General features: G+C 35.6%; 1 long non-coding RNA gene across 2 annotated transcripts in view; it reads right to left on the bottom strand.

The window, feature by feature from the left end:
- LOC105749090 overlaps window positions 1-19,913 on the bottom strand; it is a 148,906-nt gene extending 128,993 nt beyond the window's left edge. For both annotated transcript variants that reach the window (XR_004231833.1, XR_004231834.1), the window contains exon 1: window positions 19,841-19,913. This is a non-coding gene — a long non-coding RNA (uncharacterized LOC105749090). The remainder of the gene's footprint in view (window positions 1-19,840) is intronic.
- Between the last annotated feature and the right edge of the window lie 4,110 nt (window positions 19,914-24,023).

The raw sequence follows: 24,023 nt of genomic DNA, 5'->3' as shown, positions 1-24,023 counted from the left end.
CCAATCCTATTTGTAGATGAGCAGTTGTGGAAATAGCCTAAAAATCCTTTCAACTATGTCTGGCTGCCAAACTGAAGCTGGACAGCTCTTCCCACTGCAGACATGGCTCTGACAACCTCTAAGAGATAAAAGTGTTTTTCACAAATAGACTGATGAATCTTTGCTAGTTCAGTGCAAAGGAGAATGGGGGGATGGAGCTGCCTAGCTCAACTGGAGTATTGCAGTAGTAAAGAAACAAGTATGTCTGGGGGAGGAACGGAGAAGCCAGAGCAGTAACCTGAGAAAGTACAAAGAAGACTGGAGTTTTACCTTCTTTTGCTGGCCCTTTTGCTGCATGTATCCTTATCCACAGCTCCAGGAGCTGCTGGATGTGCCCTACAATGTCATCAGGAAGGTATTATTTATCTTTTGAGTGTCTTTCTCCTCTCCACTGCAACACGATATTCTGATATTTGTCCCTCCTATTCCCCAGTGACACATTCTTTCTCCTTTTGCCCTCCTCAAAGCCAGGTCTCTGTTTTCTGCACATGTTTGAACTTATCTGTGTTGAAATTCATCCTCTTAGGCCTGAAATATGCATTTCTCATAATGACATTTAGGTAAGCTTGATAATTTAACCCAATGCTAACAGGAAAGAAAAGGCTAGAGAAAATCACATTAAAGTCCCTCCATATTGCCCTATTTAATAATAATTTTGAATATTTAGGTAAGTTTTATTATTTTATATTACTAGGTTATTAGATAAAGTTTGTAAAGTTCTTTATATACAGTATCTTACTTGATCTTTAGTACAATCTTAAAACATACTTCCCCTCCCCCATTCTATAGATGAGGAAGGCAAGTCACAGAGAAATAATTTGTTTGCTAAGTTAGTGTCAAAGATAATACTTGAACCCAAATTGTCATTCCTTGTTGTACATTTAAAAATCACCTCTGGATTTATTTTTAAAATTTATTTATATCTTTTATTTTCCTATTAACTTTATTTTCAAATACATGGTATCCCAAAAATCTTAGTTTGGTTTTAAGCATTAATAGCTTGAAAATAGGATGATCCCCTGAGGAGAGGATAGAAAAAGGAATACATATGGGTTTCCCAAGAGTCTTAAGACAGTTTCCTTTTCTCCAACCTCTCCCCAGTTAATCATCCTTTGTAATAAAGAACAAAAAAGAAAACTTATTTAAAAAACAGTTCATCAAAACATTAACTAAATCTCACAATGCCATTCCCATAGTCTCACACCTAGTCAAAGAAGAGATGGAGGTGCATTTTTTAATCATTCCTTTGGGTCAACCTCAAACCCAGTTCTTTTTTTGACTCCAAGTCTGGCACTCCATCCACTACACTAGTTTGTCTTTCTAGTGGATCAGAATCATGGGTTTCTGGGAGAGGGCCCCTTTGTTGTCTAAAATAGAGGAGTGATTGCAATAATTAAGCCAGCTTAATGGGTGAAAGTGCCATGGCAGACCAGCAGAATTACTAGGAGAAATATTAGATTTTATTTAATGAACAAGTTAGGCAGTTACATGTAGTATTCCATACCCACTTCCACGCCTATCAACTCAGTAGAGTTTGGTTGGCCTTTAGTAAAATCCTACCATTTCTAATAGGTGATGCAGTGGAGAGTATGCTGGATCTGGAGTCAAGAAGATTCATCTTTCTGATGAATGGGATCTCAATTATTTACTAGCTGTGTGACCCTGGGATCTCCCTTAACTCCTTTTGCCTTAGTTTCCTCATCTAAAAAATGAACTGGAGAAAGAGAAGGCAAACATTATATTTGCCAAGAAAATCCCAATCAGAGTCACAGAGAGTGGGACACAACTGAAAAATCATTTAAAAAACAACAAACTACTTCTACCAGGTAAGTGGCATGAAGGAGAGGTTGAGGTCCTTATTTTCTTTATGAATGACATGGTTAAGTTAATCAGAATCTGGTCATTCCAGGGCTAAAGACAAAGCCTTAAAGTTAAAAGCTCTGGAAAGTGAAGATTCAGTCATTTTAGTAAATAGTAAATTACTTTTCACATAATGAGACAAGCTTATGATAAGTAATATTTACTATTAATAGATATTGCATTATATATTATATATAATAATATTTAATGTAAGTAATAAGAATAAATAATCCTAGTTTTATGCTTTGCCTTTCTGTTTCTTCCCCAAACCTCTTCTGACTTCCATCTTTCTACAAAAACAACCAACATATGTTTTTCAAACTGCTATTATGAGCTCAGCTTTGTGCTTAATGAGGTAAAGGCGGGGGATACCAAGAGACAAAAGCCACGGTCTTTGTCCTTTCCCTTCATTTCTGTGCTTCCTCCTTCAGGAGATCTATCCTCTATTCCCCACCAATCTACTAATGCTATGTTCTCTCTCTCTCTCATTCTTTCTCTCTCTTTCTCTCTCTCTCTTGTTCTCTCTCTCTCTCTTTCTTTATCTCTCTCTCTCTATATATGTATATGTATATATATATATATATATTCTGTTTTATCTAATACATTCTGATTTATATCTATACTGTCTTCTAGAATAGTATAAAAAAATCCTTGAGGGCAGAGTCTGTTTTGTTTATCTATTTAGGTTTTTTTTTGTATTTCCATTGAAATCCAGTGTATGATACATAATAAGCATCTAACAAATGCTTATCAATTGATTTAAAGGAATTGAGTTCATATCTCAAGCCTGATAATGACTATCTGTACAACTGTAGTCAAGACACACAAACACAAAGCTCTAGGCCTCAGTTTCCCTATCTGAAAATAAAAAGATTGGATTAGATGGTCCCTGGGATCCCTTCTAGCTCTGGATCTCTGAAAAAGAGTTCACCATTTATTTTTAGAGAAAAGAAGTCCTCATGAGGAAAGTTAAATAACAATTGAAAACAAAACAAAAATAGAAGTGTCATACAATGTTAAAGGAGAGATTTAGACAGCAAGCTCTCTAGGAGCCCCAAAAATGGAGGGAGCACAGTGATATGAGGAGGGGAAGAGGGACTTGAAGACTGTAAGAGATTTTGGATTGGCAAAGAGGGAATGAGAGAATATTCTAGGGGAGAGAAACAGCCAAAAAATCACTCTTCTGACACTATGGCTTAAAACAATCTGCTGCAAAATCTGCCAAAGGGAAGGGAACTCTGTGAATGTTTTTGTGTTTTTGGGTAGTTTTTTTGTGTTTTTTTTCCTCCTACAAGAGCACAAGCTTTGCATCACAGGCAAGCAGGATGACTCTGCAAAAGTCTGTGGTCTGATCAGTGGCAAGATCCCCAAAGAGGCACTGTGCCCAGGGCATATACTCTTTCAGCAGTCTCAAGGTCAGAGCCTCATTGTCATTCTCCATAATGCCACCCTTCCAAATGACATAACTCCCACCTGCCTGTGGGAGTGACCTCTGGGTATCAGAAGCTCATTATTTTTAGTAGTTCCTGAGCCATTCGGGCAGGGCCCAGCAATTCCAAGTGTGGACTGGCAGCAAAGACACACAAGTGGGACAGCTGCCCTCCTGAATCAGCTGTGGTGATGCAGATAAATTGTTGAGAAGTTGAAATTAAAAGCTTCTCTTGTTATATAGCTGTTGGAGCTACTGGAGAAGGGTGGTATCCTCCTATTGATTCTTGTTCCAATTCTAACTGCACATAAAAAGAGTTCCTGAAATTAAAAATACATATCTTTCCTATTGTCTCAGGTATCTCATCATTTCTCAATGGTCCTATGTTCTTCCTGGGATTTATCTAAAAGAAAAACACACACAGACATAGACATATATATGCAAATGTAGAAAGAGTATGTGTTTACATATATAAATACATACATGTTCTATATACATAATATAAAATACATGCACATTACATTATATACACATATATGCAAGTGTGGTAAGTGAACATATGTATGCACACATGTATACTATATATGCAATATACAAATATGTGCACATTACGTTACATACACATATATATGCAAATGTAGAGCATGTATATAGGTATACACATACATATACTATATATATAATATGCAAATATGTGCATATTATGTATGTGTGTATTTATGTATGTAGCAAGCAGGAAGGAAAAGGAGAGGAGAGGAAGTATAGCATAAAGGAAAGAATCAGAAAACCTGAGTTCAAATTCTACCTGTATCACTTAGTGTCTGAGTGACTCTTTAGGCAAGGTCATTGACCCTCTATGAGCTTCATATATAAAAGGAAGATATTGGGCTGGGTGAGTTTTGAGGTAATTTCCTTCTAAATCTATGGCCCTAAGCATGTAAAATAAACACCCAACACATGGCTTGTATTTCAGACAAATGATCTACATTTAAATTTTTCCTACAACTATACATCATTTCAGTTGCTATGCAGAGGGGTTAGTCTATATGCAAAGGTGACTCTGTTGGTCCATCAGCAGCAGCACTTCCAATTAAGAGTGACATTTTCCAGCACTGGGGATGGGTTTTCAATGCTGTCCCATTCAAATTCTCTATTGCTTGGGATCCATAGCCTAAGTCTGTGAGTAATTTGGCAGAGATTAGGGGATTGTCTATAGCCGGGGGGTGGGATAAATTGAATTGGTTCACATAGGAAGGAAGGCAGGATCTCAATAAAACACAACTCTGAACATGCTCATATAGCTTTTAATGTCAGTATATGATGATGACTGCTATTTAAATTATATGAAAGATCTTACAGCAACCTTGTGAGGGAGGTAGGACTGGTGCTATCCAGAAGTTCAGAAAGTTAACATGATTTTCTAAAGTTTACACAGATAGTATGCATTGGTACTGGTATATGAATTCAGTTCTCCTAACTCTTGAGTCCAGGACCCCTTATAGTATAGGAGATTGTATATTACAATTGACCTCCTTAGTCATCAAAATGAAGATCTAAGTCACCAGATGGAGAGTTCAGCATTTGCAGTGACTAGAATCTTGGTCATATCCCTTATTTTCATCAGCCACAGAAGTCTATAAGGGCTAGGGAATACTTCCCCACTGTCATTATTTTGGAACATAATTTTAAATGGGTAGAATCCCTAGGTGTAAACTTGGAGCATGGGTAAGATGTTCAACAATTTTCCCATGAAGTAGAGAATATCTATGGAAACTCAACGTAGCTCTATCCCACAGCCTGCTATCAAAGTCCTCAACAATACCCTCTTTCAGCACAGTTCCTAGCACAAAATAAGCACTAAAAGATTAGTTTTTTCATTTGTGCCTTTATTGATTCATGTAATGGGCTGAAAACTCTGAGCAGATGCATAGAGGTCAGAGCATTTAAGGCCAATTACCAACTGGACAACACTCTATTAGTATATGCTTGGAGAAAGAATGGCCCTGCTCACTACATTGCAGGCTTGATCTGTTGTATAGGAGATTGGGTAAAGGATTTGGTGGGTGGAGTGAGAAAACCAGAGTCACTCCTGGCAGATTCATGTAGCGATTGCTCTCACTTTGAATCACCATTCCGTTCACCTCCACAAGGAATAAAGATCAAGGACTTTTGCTGATCTTGACTCCAGCTAATTCTAAAATATCCAGGGTGCTCACACGGGCTTCACAGATTCATTCATCATTTTTCAATATAAAATTAGAGAGCTAGCCCTCACCAATTTTAAATCTTTGTATTATGGCCACCCTGATGTCGTAGTATGAAGGGAAATAAATAAATGATTAATAAATAGATGGTTAGCACTGAGACAGACTTCATCATTTTGATTAGGAACAGTCCTATTTGTGACCTAGAAACTTCATAGAAATGAACAAGTTAAAATATCATTAACAATTCACAGTAGAATCTAGCAATCATGTCATGGGAGTACTTATTCTGATGAAGCTTGTTTGAAAAGGGTGGAAAGAAGTGGGGATGATAGCTTTTTACAAATATTTGAAAACCTGTAAAAGAGAAGAAAGATTTCAAATTGGTTTATATAGATCCAAGAATGGGGAATTAGAAGGATGGAAAATTATGGGGAAATGAAGTTAGGCTTAAAGAAGAATTTTCTAAAAACTAGCACTGTTCAATAATGTAAAAGTTGTCCTCCTAAGTTAGTGAGTTTACTATTATTAGAGTTATTTCAATCAAAGACTGTTGGAGAAAAGATTATTGGATTGGATAAGAAGTAGGATTGTATCAGAGTTTCTTATCCTGGAGTATAAAAACTTAAAAAATATTCTGGTAATTGCATTTCAATATAGTTTGTTTCCTTCTGTATCTTCTGTATTCTATATATTACATTAAAAACATTTTTCTGAGAAAGGGTTCATAGGTTTCACCACACTTGAAACAAAGTCAAATGACACACAAATAAATTAATCACTTTTGACTTAGATGATCTCTTGAATCATTTTTAGCTCATTCTGATTCTTTAATATATATATATATATGTATATATATATATATATGTTGAAACTGATGAAATAAAAAATATTTGGACTTAGATTTAGAAATAGGGACCTGGACTTGAAAACTCTCTCTAACAGTTGTATATTGTGTGAGCCATAAAATGAGGGAGAAACTTTTGTAAACTTTAAATTGCAATCTAAATTCAAGTCATCACTATTCATAAGATTATAGCTAAAGAGTTGGAAGATACCTAGCCCAATTCTTTCATTTTGCTGATAAAGAAATAGCAAGCACAAAGAGACTTTGTGTCTTGCCAAAGGTCACAAAAGTATTAAGTCTCAGAGTCAAGATTCAGTGGGTAGCAGAGATGAAAACAATTAACTCTGGGAATGTTGACTTGTATCAATCAAGAGGAATTTGGGGATCCTCAAATTATATGAGCTGCCTTCTTCCTAATGATCAACACTGATAGTAACCTGCCCTGTTTAGTCCATAAAAACAAATAAACAAACAAAAAAAACCTTTATTGCACATCCAGAAGAAGAAGGCAAAGAGGACAAAAATTAAATATTTACCTTTGGATATTTCCAGGCGAACTCCAATGCTTTGAATCAGTGGAGCATTATTTTACATTTAGACAATAAAATAATGGGAAGATAGAGGGTACGTGAATCCTAACCTATTTCCAGGCAGATATATTATCTCTGACAAGGCTGTTAAGTTTTGGTCATGCCAATGAAGTTTCAAAATGGAACAAGCTTGAAAACATATTCCTTGTAGCTCTCAGTTGTTTTCAGAACCATATGGAATGACTCCCTTTCATTACAGGAAACTATATTTATATTCTATTCCCTCCTTTATGTGTGAGGGTGTTTTCTTTTTTCCCTATGTGTTATCTCTTGAGAAGAGAGATAGGGGAAGTTTGAGAGTTATGCTTTAAGATCAGAGCCTAATCTAGATCAGGTTCTCATTGATATCTGTTAATGATAGCCTCAGTTTCTACATTTGGAAAATAAGAATAACAATACTAATTCCTACCTCATGGATGCATTGTGTAGAAAAAACTTTGTAAACTCAGTGTTACATAAATGTGAGTTATTACATTAATGATAAAGCATATACAGAAAAAAAATTCACATTGAAGAGGTATGTATTAGAAATGGTAAGTTCTTCAAGTTTTTATTTGGGCATGATGTAATGATTGCATTGATTCCTAGAATACCAAGGAGCTATAACCACTCAAAAGTTGTTGATTTATCTACTTACAAAAGAAAAACTAAGCAAATAAAGGATTCCTATCTTCTAGATTATGATATGAAGTGAGATGAATAATCTTTAGAATTTATCTTCAAAACAAAAAGAGAAGGTGGAGCCAAAAAGATGGAGAGGAGACTTGTCTTTATCTGAGCTCTCTCTGATGTTCCCTTGGATCAACACCAAATCAAGCCTCTGGATTTGTTTTTGAGTAACAGAACCCACAAATATTTGTAGTATAACAAATTTCCAGCAGAAGATAGTTTCGAAGAACTTCAGAAAAAGTCTGTTTCAATTGGACATAGAGGGAAGCAGCCAAGTGCAAGTGTGGGACAGATTCAGGTGGTGTGGGATCTGCATGCTAGGGGATCTACTGGGAGTAATTTATGGCAGTGTTGGCTACTCTGTCCTAATTGCAAGCCAACGGATCAGCAGATTAGCTATAAGACATCCAACACAAATACAAGAGACAAATAATGAGCCTCTGAACCCTAGAATAATGCCAGACTTGACCCCACCTACCTCGTACCAGAAATAAGCAGCACTGACTCATGCAACCACTGTCCCCTGTAGAGGAAGCTTGGACAATCTCCCCTTTGCCCTACAAGCAGATCTCAACCTTTTCTAAAAAAAAATGAGCAAAAAAGTAAAAAGAACTCTTATCATAGATAGTTTTATAGAAAAAGAGAGCAGACCTTGAGAATATTAAAAGCAAATCATTTCCAGATGAAACCCCAAAAGGTGATATGAGTTGTTTCCCATCTCACAAAGCTCTCTTGGAAGAATTCAAAAAGGATCTTAAAAGAATGTTAGGAGAAAACTGGAGAGAATAAATGAGAACATTGCAGGAGAATCTGGAAAAAAGAAACACAGAAATTATTTAAAGAAAACTCCCTACAAAATAGATTTAGTGAAACTAAAAAAAAATCTTTATAAAATAGATTTGACAAAATGGAAAACGAAAACAACTCCTTGAAAAAAAATTATGAAATGAAAAAAAAAATCCATTGAACAAAACAACTTGTTTAAAAATTCAATTGGCCAAATACAAAATGAGCTAAAAAGCTAACTGAAGAAAATAATTTACTAAAAATTAGAATTGAACAAATGGAAATGGATGTCTCAATGAGCTAGCAAGAATCAGTCAAACAAAACCAAAAAAAAAAAAAAAAAGAAAAAAAAAGAAAAAAATAGAAGAAAATGTAAAACGTCTTATTGGAAAAATCAAATGACCTAGAAAATAGATCTAGTAGAGACAATCTATGGATTATTGGACTTCCTAAAAACCATGAGGCAAAAAGAGCCTAGACATCATCTTTCAGGAAATCATCAAGGAAAATCACCCTCATGTCCTAGAACCAGAAGGTAAAATAGCTATTTGAAAGAATTCACTGATCACCTCCTGAGAGAGACCCCAAATTGAACACTCCAGGGAATAGCATAGCTAAATTTCAGAATTATCAAATCAAGGAGAAAATATTACATGTAGCCAAAAGGAAACAGTTCAAATATCAAGGAGACACAATCAGGATTACCTAGGACCTAGTAGCTTCCACTTTAAAGGATCAAAGGGCATGGAATCTGATATTCTGAAAGTAACTTGGATTTTAGCCAATAATCAATTATCCAGCAAAATTGAGCATTATCTTTCATGGAAGAAGATGGACATTCAATGATTTAATTTATTTCTTATAAAAAGACTAGAGCTGAACAGAAAATATGATCTCCAAACACAGAACTCGAGAAGCATAAAAAGGAAAGAACTCTTGAGAACTATATGTCTATTATGGGTATACTTAGAGGGTGCAGGTATGATTTGATTTTATTGTGATAATATAAAAAAGAAACTAGATGTGGAAAAGGGATTGTACTGGAAGAAGAGGAAAATGGAGATAAAATGAGGGAACTTACATCTCATGAAGAAGCAAAGAAGATCTATTATAATTGAGGGAAAGAAGGGAGGGGAATGAACATTGTGTGAATCTTACTCTCATCGGATTTGGCTCAAAGAGAGAATTCAGACATATTTGACTTCACAGAGAAACAAACAAACAAACAAACAAAATTTGTCTTCCATCAATAATTACCTATCTTGTAGGGAAGCTAGATGATGGTGCAATGGATAGAGCACTGGCCCTGGAGTCATGAGTACCTGAATTTAAATCCAGCCTCAGACACTTAATACTTACCAGCTGGATGACCCTGGGCAAGTAACAACTCCAACTACCTTGCCAAGTTAAAAAAAGAAAAGAAAAAAATTACCTATCTTGGACAAATGATCACTGGATTAGGCCCATCATTGAATAGAAGGAGCATAGGAGATTGGACTACTTTTGACAAATCAAAAAGTTCTTTTCTTGACCTCAAAAATCTCCCAGAAAGGAAAACCCATCTTTTACAATGTCAAAAGTCTATTGATACTCTCATATGGCTACAAGTCAAGGAACACTACAGTCTGTGAATACTGAAAATGAGAATTCTGCAGACAGCAATGTAGAGTCACATGGCAGGTGTAAGTGGGCTTCAGAACCATACAAAAATGTGAAAGTAGAGTAAAGAAAAGATTTCATCAAAAAAAATATGAAAAAAGTTGCAATTATATAATCAATAGCTAGTCAGGTGTTCCATTGGTATGTTTGTGATGTGGGGGGAAAAAGGCTCACTGATTTTAGGAAGACGCCTGGTGATTGATTTATAAGAGGGTATGGATAAGTCACACAGGAAAGCCAGGAATGGATAAGATCTAGTATCCCTGGTGGGAATACTCATATTGATGATATCACAGATATATTTGACTATCTGAGCACTTAGGAAACTCTCGTCTCTTTTCTCCCTATACTCTCTCACTTGGTAACTTCATCAGCCCCACCCTTCTCCACCCCATCACTATGGGTTAAATTATCTCTAACAGATGACTCCCACATCAAGATAGCCAATCTTGGTTTCTTTCTTGATCTCCAATCCTGCATCAATAACTGCTTATTGGCCATTTCGAGCTGGATGTCACATAAGCATCCCTGAATCAACAGACACATCTTTTCTCTAAGACTCACCCCTCTTTCACTTACTGTACTAACTGTTAACTAACAGGACTAACATCTTTCCAGTCACCAAGTTTTGCAATATTGGTATCCACCTCTACTTGTTTCCTCATCCAACAAAAGTTGTTAAATTTTATTATTTCTATCTCCACAATTTTTCTTCTATAAGTCTTGGTTCTTTCTAGTAACATAGTTAACTCCTCTAGTTTCAATCCTCATCACTTTTTATCTAGAACATTATAATAACATTCTTTTTTATATCTCTCATTCTATTCCATCTTCCACACAAATATCAATGTGACTTTTTGAAAGCATATATTTGACCATCTCATGTAACTCCCTATTCATTAAACTCTGGTGGCTCCCCAGTGGCTCTAGGATCAAATACACGCTTTCCTTCTGGGCACTTAAAATCAAATCCCAACTGAACCCTTTCTACCCTTCCAGTCTTCTTATACATTTCACATTATATAGTTCAGCCCCACTGGGCTACTTCTCTTCCTTCAGATACCCCCATTTTATATCTCTCTACTTTTGTACTGGTTGTTGTTCTTCATTCTGGAATATACTAATTCGTCATCTACATTTCTTGTAATCCCTCATTTCCTTCAAGACTCATCTTAAGCCCCTTCTTCTCCAGCAAGCCACCTATCTACTTGTGCCTTTCCATCCAAAAACTACTTAAACTATTTATTTTGCATAGCATGCTGGACATGGAGTCAGGAAAATCCGACTTCAAATACTGCCTCAGGTCCTTACCAGCTGTATAATCTTGAGCAAGTTTATTAACCTCTATTAGTTTCTGTTTCCTTATTATAGGGCTGTAGTGAGAATAAATAAGACAAAATTTACAAAGCATTTTACAAATCTTTAAATCCTATTTAAATGTTACTTGTTATTACTACTGTAAAGATTTTATATGTGTATGTTTTGTATTTCAATGATAGAATAAAACAGGCTGTTTACCATTTATCTTTGAATCCTTAGCACTTACTGTAGTGCTTAGCACAAAAGATTCAGTAAATAAATATTTTCAATTTATTGAGAGCATGTACAGTCAATAATGATTAAGCAATATGTGGAAGAAACAGTATAATACTGTAGATAAGTACTGAGATGAGAAAGACCTGTCTCCATATCCCTAATATTTATAATATACTTAATGAAACACTAGGAATAATATGAAAACAAATAAGGTATGATCACCATACTCAAAAAGCTTACAACACAGTAAGGGAATGAATGAGTTTTTTAAAAGGATTTATTTAGCACTTACTATGTGCAAAGTACTGTACTAGGTACTGGAAATACAAATAGAAAAGTAAGACAATTCCTTCTTTCAAGAAGCTTATATTCTAATAGTGAAAGACTGTGAAAGAGAATTCAACTCACATGGAAGGGCCCAATGGTGTATAGGTATAGCAACAAAAGATAAAGTAATGAATCTCCTTTACTTTTATTTCCATGGATAAAATCCTATTTGTTTCTAATGAAGATACATTTAATGGAGTCAAGGACTTGGATAGGGCAAATTTTCTTTTCTGGATTTTTGCTGGCCTGTGGCTGCCCAAGAGGCAGGAGCTGTATTTTCCAGTAACTACTTTTCTTGATACCACTACAGGAAAAATTATGCTTCTCCTAGGAAAAGCTGGAGGAAAAGATTTTCACCAGCAATCCCATCAGTATACAAATGGACTCAACATGATACTCAACATTTTCTCAGTTCTTTCAGTTGTCTCTGCAGAGTGAAGGATTTGAGGGAAGCCAATAAACTCCTTCCAAAACCTTCCTTTATAGTGGGTCAGAATTTTCAGCTGACTCTCCATTTTCTTTTAATAATTCTGCTTGGATCCCACTCCTTGTAACTTTGTACTCCCAGGGCCCCTCCAGCTTTCTTTTGAATATTGTTTTCCTCCAGTAGATAATTACTCCCAGAGTACTGGGATTGTCTCTCTTTTCATTATTTGTATCCCTATAGTTTAGCACAATGCCTGGAATATTGCAAATGTTTAATAAATGTTAATTGAATTTAATCGAATTGCAGGGACTCAGATCGAATTCTTATCTTCACAAGTTAAATTTCCCTGGATAATGGTTCCAGACAAGCTTGAAGACCTGTTGTTGGTGCGTAAAGCTGCTTTCCCTTGGAGTTCTAGGGAGCAGAATTATAAAATGTCTCCTCTGTGGTTGAAGGGGAAATGGGCAGTGAAAGTCTGACCTGCCTGGCATATGCTGCTTCCAATCTTTCCCTCCTGGTAAATATTTATGGATATTGATATGATATGAATCATATTATATGATTATGATATATGAAAATCTATATAGCAACAAGTCAAATAAAGTTATTTAGAAAATTAAATGAATAGAGCACAATCCATTATGCTTCAGATAAAAAAATCAACCAGTGAAAATCAAAATCAATTTTTTGTTAGAGCTGAGCTCTGTTGTTACAGGTACTGAATCAGATTTATAGGAAAATTTGGGAGATCTGATTCATTAGCCCAAATTTAGATCAATAAATGTCAAAAAGATGCTATTTCAAGGCAAGCAGATCAAACACATGAAAATCTCAGGCCTGTCCATTTTTGTAGCAGTCATTCTGCCTAAGAATCTACTTCTATCACAAACATTTGAAAGATTACAATCATTTGACATAGCAAAAACTGCATATCTTAGAGAAAAAGGATTCCTTAGCATTTTGATTTAAATATTGTTCCTGAAGCATCATATTTGGAGCTCATAAAGAAAACCTTAATGGCAAGAAGAGAATGAATAAACTGCAACAGAGAAAGAAATAATCCTTCTTACAAAATCATTGTTTTAAATTCCATCAAGGTAATCATTTAGTAAATTGAATGCTAGATCTTCTACTTAGGAGGAGCTGAATTGGAATCTTGCTTCAAGTACTAATTCTATAATACTGGAGAAATTATTCAGTTTTTTCAATATGAGTTTCCAGATCTATAAAATGGGAATATTAATAGCAACTACCTCACTGCATCGTCCAGAGGTTCAAATGATATAAAATATGTAAATGCTTTGCAAATTTTAAGTACTAAATATAATTATTCTATTAAAGAAGTTAAGCAGGATATTTCTCTCTTTATACATTGCCCTACTCAGGAGAAAGGAAGCTCCTTGAGACCTGAAACTGTTTCATTTTTGTCTTTGTGTCCCCAGTCCCTTGTGCAATGTCTGCATGTAGGAGACATTTAACAAATTTTTGTGTTGAATTATGGTTGTGAGCATTGTCCTTCATTCTCAAAGATGAGTAAAATGATATCACTGTGTTAGAGTTGAGTTACAGTGTTTCCACCTATGGCTGATCAGACCAATATGAGCTCAGAATGCTCTGTCACAGGTAGAACACAAACAGTCCTTATGAAAATTTGGGGTGGCTTCTCTAACTTTGGGCATTCTCATGTTTCTTCTGGGTACTTCAATTCCTCTTTGCACACAGAGCATAGCACCTTCTCTGAAGGGGGCACACCATGCTGGGTGGTCTTATGCCAGTGTCTTCCATGTCATACAATCGATTCTGAAGTTCTTAAGAGAAACCTTAAAAGTGTCCTTTTGTTGCTTTTTATAAACCATATTTTGAGTTCTTGCCCTGTATGAGTGCTTCATAAAATAATTTTTTTGGTAAGTGTGCACTTGGCATTTGAACAATGTGGCCAACCCAGTAGAGTTATGCTCTGTACAATGGAGTTTAATTCAAGAAAGCACTTTAGTGTCTTGTATCTTATCCTGCCAGGTGATCTGCAGAACCCTCTTAATACAATTCAGGTGGAAGTGATTCAGTTTCCTGGCTTGGTGCTGGTAGACTGTCCAGATTTCACAGGCATACAACAATGAGGTCAGTACAACAACTCTGTAGAGTTCAAGGATGTCTCCACTGTCCATCTCTATAGAGGTAAAAAAAAATAGATTGTCCTGTGATAAATCACAAGGTGGGGGTCTCTCTCTTTGTCATCATTGGCAAGAATCTTGCTAGAATCCTCCTTAATAGGCTGATTTTATACCTGGAAGAAAGTCATCTACCTGAGAGCCAGTGTGGTTTCAGAAGGGGCCAAGGAACAGTTGATATAGTGTTTGCTGCCCGACAACTCCAAGAAAAATTCCAGGAGCAGAACAGAAAGAAGTCTGTATACATTTGTAGATCTAACCAAGGACTTTGATACTGTCAGTCATGAGAGCTTATGGAAAATTATGTCAAAATTTGGTTGCACAAAGAAGTTATGTTGAATTAAGCTCAGTAAGGAATGAGGCAGCTAGGTGGTATGATGAATAGTCCTGGAATCACAAAGATCATCTTCCTGCGATCAAACTCAGCCTCAGACACTATCCATGTGACTCTGAATAAATCATTTAACTCTGCTTGTCTCAGTTTCCACATCTGTAGAATTAACTAGAGAAGGAAATGGCAAACTGCTCTAGTTTCTTTGGCAAGAAATCCCAAATAGTGATGCCGAGTGAAATGAGCAGGACCAGGAGATCATTATATACTTCAACAACAGTGCTATATGATGATCAATTCTGATGGACCTGGCCATCTTTAACACAATGAGATGGACCAAATCAGTTCCAATAGAGCAGTAATGAACTGAACCAGCTACGCCCAGAAAAAGAACTCTAGGAGATGAATATGAACCATTACATTGAATTCCCAGTCTCTGTATTTTTGCCTGCCTACATTTTTGATTTCCTTCATAGGCTAATTGTACACTATTTCAAAGTCTGATTCTTTTTGTACAGCAAAATAACTGTATGGACATGTATTCATATATTGTATTTAATATATACATTAACATATTTAACATGTATTGGTCAACCTGTCATCTGGGGGAAGGAGGGGAAAAATTGGAACAAAAGGTTTTGCAACTGTCAATGCTGAAAAATTACCCATGCATATATCTTGTAAATAAAAAGCTATTAAAATAGAAATGGGATTTAGTAATCATAGTAATAGTATAATAATAATCAATAATAATAATATTTCTATGTTTTAAGATTTACAAAATATTTTGAGATATCTTGTTTTTTTCCCCACAACAACTTGGGAAAATAGTTATTACTGTCATTTTACAGATGAGGAATTCGAAGCAGAGAAATTAGTACTCTATAATCATAATCTCATTTGAGTCTCATAACAACTTTATAAGAGAAAGAATATAATTTTTATCTCCTTTTATAGATAATGATCAGTGCTTCAGACCTGAGGTTTCCCCCAAAGAAGCAAACTGATAAAGCAGTAGAGCAGAAATTCAAACTGATGTTTGGCCCAGTGATATTTCCATTAAACCCCACTGACTTTTCTCTGTTCAATTTCAGGGCTGAGAAGCCTTTGGGTTTTCATCTGCACATATCTTTTAAAAAAAAATCTGGATATAGGACAATTACAAGAAGTTGACAGAACAGAGGCAGCAACCCAGCTTAACTCTCTCATTGTAACTCTCCAATCAACTTTAAAATAATGTCTCAAATAAAATTCTGAAGTTGTAGAAGCATAAATAAATAAATAAGCATTTTCCCAGCTTAGGAAAACTTAGAAGCTGGCAGGAAAGGTATGTGACACTGCATGGGAACCAGCACGGAGCACACCAAGTCTGGAGGTAGCCTTAACAACAGCAACAACAATTTCAGGTGCTTTTATTCCAGAAACTATAAGGAGGTTAAAAAAAATGTCCAGAAAGAGATTACAAGGGACCCTTTGCTGGCACTGGGTGCAGGGCCCAGAGCTCTTTGCCACTCTGTTGCAGAACTGCAGCTCTGAGTCATCATTCCAGGGCAAAGAAGGGCATTTGTGGTCAGTTATAAGAGAGCAGAGGCCCTGCTTCCAGTTCCCTTGTCCATGGTTCCTATTCCAAGAGCACTATCACTAGCTGCTTCAGAGGAACACTTTCTCTGTGATGATCAGAACACAGATGAGAAGAGCAATTCACACCGTCATAGAAGAAATGAAAACTTGTAGACATCCTCCCCACACACACCCAGAACCAATTCTGAAAACAGAACCATGAAAAAGCCTAAAACTTAGGATAGTGCCTTCTCAACTCTAGCTGAGCACAAAGTTTAAAGTCAAGAAATAGTCTGAGAAAAATAAACATACAAGCAAAAAAAAAAAAAAACACACAAAAACAAAAACAAAGCTTGACATAAAAACTATTGTGGTGGCAGAGAAGACCTCATCTCAAAGGTCTCAGAAGAAAATAAGGCAAGAACAAATTACAAGCAAGGCCTCAAAGAAAAAAAAAAAGTTAATTGGATCCAAACCCAACAACAATTACTAGAAGACTTAAATAAAGTGAGGATTGGTAAAAGAAAAATTAGGAAAAGAAATGAGTCATGCAAGAAAGTTATGAAAAGAGACTAGCTTGATAAAAAATAAAAAGCATAAAAAATACTGCAGAAAATTGCACCTTGAAAAAAATAGTTGCCCAAATGATAAAAGATGGACAAAAATTCACTAAATAAAAGAACTCTTTAAAAAGCAGAATTGCCCAAATGGGAAATAAGGCACAAAAGTTCAACAACCACAAAAACAATTTCTTCAAGTGAAAGCTAATAACTTTATGACATCAAAAAATCAATAAAATAGTTAAAAGACTGAAAAAAAGCAGAAAAAAAATCTGAAATATTTCACTGGAAAAACAATTAATTTGGAAAATAGATTTAGGAGACAATTTAGAATTTAATAATTATTGGACTACCTGAAAGCCATGATCAAAAAAAGAGACTCATCATTTTAAGAAATTATGAAAGATAACTGCTCTGATATCTTTTTTTTAAAAAGAAGATAAGATAGAAATTGAAATAATTTGCCAATCACTTCCTGAAAGAAATCTCAAAATGAATACCACCAGGATTATTATTGTCCAATTCCAGATATTCCAGAACAAGTCAAAAATGTACAGGCAGCCAGGAAGAAAAATGGGGGGAGAGGAGGTTATAAAAGGGAGAATAGAAAAAGAAGATAGTGGTCAGAAGTAAAACAAATTCTTGAGGAGGTGTAAGTTAAAAAGAGAAAAGGATGAGTGGAAGAAAAAAGAAAGAAGGGAAATACAATTAGTAATCATAATGAATGGGAATGGGAAGAGCTCACCCTAAAACTGAAACAGATAGCAGAATACATTAGAAGCCAGAATCCAAAAATGTGTTATTTACAAGAGACACACTTAAAGTGGAAAGGCGTACAGAGAGTTAAAATAACAGACTGAAATTTTTTTTAAAAAAAGGGATAACCATCATAATCTCAGACAAAGCAAGAACAAAAATTATAATCAGAAAACTACATTTTGCTAAAAAAGATATCATAAACAGTAAAGTATTTAGTATCAACAATTGTTGCTCTGATAAAGGCCTCATTTCTCAAATATGTAGGGAACTGAGTCAAATTTATAAAATTAAAAGGCCTTGTCCAATTGATAAATGGTCGACGCATATGAAAAGGCAATGTTCAAAAAAATAAATCCAAGTTACCTGTGGTTATATGAGAAAATGCTCTAGATCACTGTTAGAAAAATTCAAATTAAAGTAACTCTGAAAGACCACCTTATATTATCAGATTGCTTAACACGACAGAAAAGGAAAATGACAAATGTTGGAGGGGAATGTGGGAAAAAAAGATAAGACCAATGCAGTGTTAGTGATGTTGTGAATTTGTCCTACCATTCTGGAGAGCAATTTTGAACTAAAATCAAAAGGCTATTAAACTGTGCACACTCTTTGATGCAGTAACACAATTACTAGGTGTATACCCCAAAGAGATCCCCCCCAAAAGGAACAAGATCTATAAGTACAAAAATATTTATAGCAGTCTGTTTTGTGGTGGCAAGGAATTGTAAATTGGGGGGGTATCCATCAATTAGAGAATGTCTGAATAAGTATGATTTTGATGAAATATTCTCATTCTATAAGAAATGATGAGGGGGATGTTTTCCAAAAACTTTTGGATAAACCTGTGTGAACTGATAAAAATACAATGAACCAGAAGATTATTATATATAGTAATAATTATATTGTAATGATAATCAAGTGGGAATAACTTAGATGTTTTGATCAATACAAGTATCCAAGACATTCAGGAAGACATATGACAAAAATTGCTATCCATGTCCAGAGAGAGAACTGATAAATTCTGAGTGCAAATTGAAGTACTTTTTTCTTACTTCCTTTTCTTTTCTTTTCTTTTTTTTTTTGACAACCTGGCTAATATGGAAATGTTTTTCCTGATTCACATAAATATTAGGTTTCACATCACTTGCCTTTTCAATAGGGAGGGGACCAACTGTGAGGAAGGAAAGAAATTGTAACAAAAATTTTTTTTTAAAATTTAATTATTTTTTTTAAAAAAAGAGGCAATTGCAAAAGAAAATCTGGTTAACCACTTACATATTCATCCAAATGTATACAAACTGGAATGGCATTTTGGTTAGAATGAATACTAACTAACGTAGACGGTTTATGGGACTACAGGAGCTTTCCATTACTTCCAAAGTAGTGATTTTAATGTATTTATAGAAAACTTCCCAAAAATGTTTCAGGGTTTATAGCAAGTCCCTTGCCATCAATGTGTTCGCATCTGATTTAAATCTAAACATTCTTGAGACCAAGATAACAAGAGAGTGATAGAATTGGAGTCATTCATTACCTAACCAGTGATCAAGTAGATCTTAATCCACCCATCAGGCTTGTGTTCAGAAATATCTCCATAATCATTTCATCAATTTGAATCTCAAAAGGTGCCATCTGGATCAATGCGCAAATGTAGGTATCATGGTTCAGGATCTGGTCACCAGCCCCTACTGTATCTCCTTGGTAAGAATCCTGGGCTATTTACTATTTCTGTGACCACAGGTAAAGCAGGATCTCATCATAAAGTGGTGTAATTGGACTAAATGGTCTCTAAGATCCATTTAAGATGCATTTCAGCTATAAACATATGACCAGTGTTTGGAATAATGATAAAAGCTTGTTGGAGCCAAAGAAAAATTACTCTTTCACAAAGAAACAAACTTTTTTTTAAAGTATGTATTACATATATAGAATTATGTTCCCTTTAAAGATACTAAATTTAATACCAAAAAACCAGTTGATGGCTACATTATTATTCCCATTTTTATAGTTGAGGAAAATTAAATAGACTGAGGTTAGTGATATATCCATTGAATTAACAAGCTGCCTCCAGTTATTAAATGTGACATACCTCTTTCTTGAAAACTCTTGCCTGAAAAAGGGGTCACAGCGCCAGTAGGGGAAGAATGGCGGCTGCTGCCAGTGGAGATCGGTGTCTACAGATCCTGTTCGCCTCCGCTCCTGTCGCTGCTCGTGACCGCGCTCCAACTCCTACTGCCACCCAGACGCCCAAAAAACACAGGGGGCTGCTTCCCGTCTCGAGCCTAGAGGCGACACTGGAAAGAAAGGCCACCTCATTCCTGGCTTTCTGGAAATCATCACTGTCCCTTCCATTCTCTTGCCCATCAGCGAATCTAAAAGGACTGAATGAGTAAGAGTCCATCTTTTTTCACTCTCCCTTCTAGTTTAGTTTCCAAGCTGATAACCAACATGGTCTAGGAGCATCCTTCTCCTTGCTCTCCCACCTGGCGCTTTGAGGGCAGCTATGAGAAAGTGTGGGCACTATGCGCCGTAGTTCGGGCTTCGCTATCTTTTCTGTCCTTCTCTACTAGGGGCTTTCGTGGCACGTTGGGCGTCAGTTTCATCAGCATTAGAATGAGAAGAACTTTATTCTTCGGGGTGCTCGTTTCGGTCTCGGTGATACCTTGACTCCTGTTATTTGCCTCCTGGTTTATTCCCCAAATCTCTTTCCTTCAGTAACAACCGTGAACTCTTCTCTGGCTTTATTTATGGTCTTGGTTACTGCTCATGTCTTGATATCCCCGAGTCAGTTGAATTGAAACTAGATCAGAAATTCTCCTTCAGTATGTTGCCACGGTGCTCAACTAAATTTCAGTTTGTTCCGTTGAAAGAAGAGTTATCCAGACTAGAAAGGGAACTGCCCACCGTAGCATCCAGGTTGCCAAGGCCAGGGCAGCCTTGGGCCACAGGACGGCTTCAGTGCCCATGGAGGGGTCAAGGGGCCAGATGCAGTGATGGACTCTTGAGGAGAGCAGCCTCCACTCACCACACCTGACTCTTGCCTCCTCCACAAGGAGACTTTGTGGATGAAGTCACCACAGCAACCTGTCCCTTCTGGACTAAAACACCTTTGTGTCCACTGACTGTGTCTTACTAGCTTTTCTCTTTTGACATTTTGTATAATAGTCCACACAATGTGTTTGTATGTATGTGTACTTTTCCCGTCATTTCCCAGACCACTAGACCATGTTTTCTCAACCTCTTCTGGCCTAGAACTAAAGAGCTAAATCAGCTTAAGTTTTATAGTAAAACATGATCCCTGGGAGTTTGGACCAATGAATGTACTGTTAATTATTTTTTATTAAAAGTATAAACATCCAACATACATACACCAACATACACAGACACACAACTGATGCCTAATATGAAAGAATGGGATTTTTTTTCTTAATTGAAAGCACTTGATTATAAATGTGGAAAATGGGCAAAATTGTCTTTAGCAAATTATAGTAATATGACCCACAAAATCTTTATTCCCTCCATGACTAATGCAGAGCATAGAGTAAGACATTTGAAAATAAAGGCAATTTATAGAAATAAAAAATAGAAAAACAATTAACAAGGGAAAACATCAAATATTTGTGCACTGGTTTAATAAAATGTACAGAAGAGACCCACACAAAGAGAACTTTAAAAAAATTTTTGATAGAAATTAAGAAAAGCAAATGGATATTACCTGCTCATGGTCAGGCCAATAAAAATGTATTTTAGAATGTCAGTTTTCCCAAAATGACTTAAAAATTTAATGTATTTTCAATGAAAATACCAACAACTTATTTCATAGGGTTAAATAATGTTATAAAAATTCATGTGGGAAAACAATGTGGGCATCAATAATTATGGAAACTAAAATTGGCAAAATAGGATCAGCACAACCAGATTTCAAAATGTACTGAAGAGAAACAATTTTAAAAAAAGGCTGGTACAAAAAAAATTAGAGAATATGTCCATTGAAATAGAATAAGATGTACCAGAAATAGAATACAACATATACCAAAGATTTGTATTCAATACCTCCAAAACACACCTTTAAAATTGCTGGGGAATTCCAAAAGCCTGCTGGAAAACTGGATAACCATTTGGCAAAAATAAATAAATGAAAGAAGCTCATGGATCACATGGTTATTCTAGGATATCTTTCACTTTCCTGGATTTTAGTTTCTTTATCTTGTCTTAAAGATTAACTGTCTAAGGCTTTCTTTTTAAAGGTGAGGAAATTGAAGTTATGACATATCAGAAGTCATTCACTTAATAACAGAGTTGAAATTTGAATTCCAGATCCAGTCGTCCTACCAGTTGTTCTACCATTACATCCTATGTTCATTAAAGTAATAAAGCATACTACAAGATCTACACAATTCAATATTTCTTTGATGATTTCTCAATTATATGATCACCAATCATTGTACTGTAATATGGTAATAGCTTCATACCCTGCAGCTGTTTCAATCATTTTCTTTCCTGCCAAGTTTATCAGGTGTTACTTTTATGCTTTACATATGTAGCCAGACTCTTCCCTAATTAGGGACTTCTAAATTTTTTAATACATTGGAAAACTATATATTCATTTTAAAATATTGTGCAAAATTATATAAGATTCTAAATTAGGGAGGGCTCAATATAATCCCAGGCTCTTGTTCTCAGAGTCAAATGTTCAGGGTTTTTTGTCTTTTTGTTTTTTAGCCCTAACAACACTCTGAAATTTATTGCTGCCTTTCTATATTAGAAACTAACAGTGTCCCATCCACAAAAGGAATTCTATAAGGTTTCGCCGTAGTAGCAAATGCTAGACTTGGAATCAGGAGGTATTTGAGTTCAAGTTCTGTCTCTAATGGTTACCAGTCACAAACAATAATTCCTTTGAGCCTTAGTATCTCATAGAATTGTTATACAAATCAAATTAGATCACAGGATCATTCAATCCTTGGAAAGGATCTTGAAAAATATCTAGTCACACCCCCTCATTTTGTTTATGAGGAAATTGAGATCTAGAGAGAAGTATCATATGTGCCCACATTATCATATGTGATCCAGGAAGTAGTAAAGCAAGGATCTGAACCCAGTTTCACTGATAATAAGCTCATCAACCTTTATCCAATTCCAGGTAAAGTGCTTTTCAAACCTAAAATGCTACATAATTAACAGCAATAATAATTGTTATTGTTCCTGGGTTTATAGTGAAAAAAGAGGAAGAAGATGATAAAAGTGATAACTGGAGAATCATTCAAGATACCATTTCTGATACTGGAAAAGTTGGTTTATGGAATGATTAGAGCAATGCCTGGGCATTTCAGATACCTCATTTCAAGTTTTACCATTACTTATTGATTCAGTTTCTCTAGAGGAAGAGAGGGAGAGAAGGAATATTCCTTATAACTAAGATACATCTGTAGAGTATTTTGATGTCCCAGGAGGAAAAGATACTATATAAATACAAAAATTTTATTAGTGACATTTGGAATATTTTTTCTTATTACCAACTTAATAATCTGTGCCCTTCTTCATTGGATTTGGCACAGGCTGCTGTACTTCAAGATAATTAATTTTTAAATAGCCTTTATGTATCGATGTAAATGACTTTACCCCTGCTTCTTAGCAACCAGGGTACAAAATAAGTGCTTAGCAGCTTGACAACAACTTGCAGCCTATGACAGTGGTAAATTGCCTTTATTTTCATATGTCTTCGCCTATGCTCTGCATTAGTCATGGACTCATTAGGGCATTGTGTACAGTGCTATTCTCCACAGGATACAGAGAAACTGGAAAGGGTCCAGAGAAGAGGGGCCAAAATAACTAAAGGAAAGGAAACTGGTCTTAACATGTATTTATTCATTTGACTCCATATGATCATAAAGTAAGGAAATTTTACAAGTAAGGAAATTGAAATCAAGAAAGGATTCAACTTAACTAAGACACAAGTCTTCTGGTGCAAAAACTTCAGAGGCTCCTTCTTGTTTCTAGGATTTAAAAAAACACAAATGTTCAGCTCACAAAACTATTTGCTTTCTCCCCCAATATGTTTTTAGACTGATTTGACATTCTCCTCTTTCACATTCTATATTCTAGTTGCAATGGTTTTTTCTCATGACATTCTAACTTCCCCATCTGTACTTTTGGATAAGCTGTCCAACACCCCTGGAATGAAGGCTCTCCCTCTTCATCACTTCATCTTGGAATCCTTAGTTCCTTTTAATACTCATCCTAAGTAAGGTTTCCTGAATCCCCTAGTCGTT

The sequence above is a fragment of the Sarcophilus harrisii genome, chromosome 2 (assembly GCF_902635505.1).
Source record: "Sarcophilus harrisii chromosome 2, mSarHar1.11, whole genome shotgun sequence".
Taxonomy (NCBI): domain Eukaryota; kingdom Metazoa; phylum Chordata; class Mammalia; order Dasyuromorphia; family Dasyuridae; genus Sarcophilus; species Sarcophilus harrisii.
This window is presented reverse-complemented; position numbering and strand designations above follow the sequence as displayed.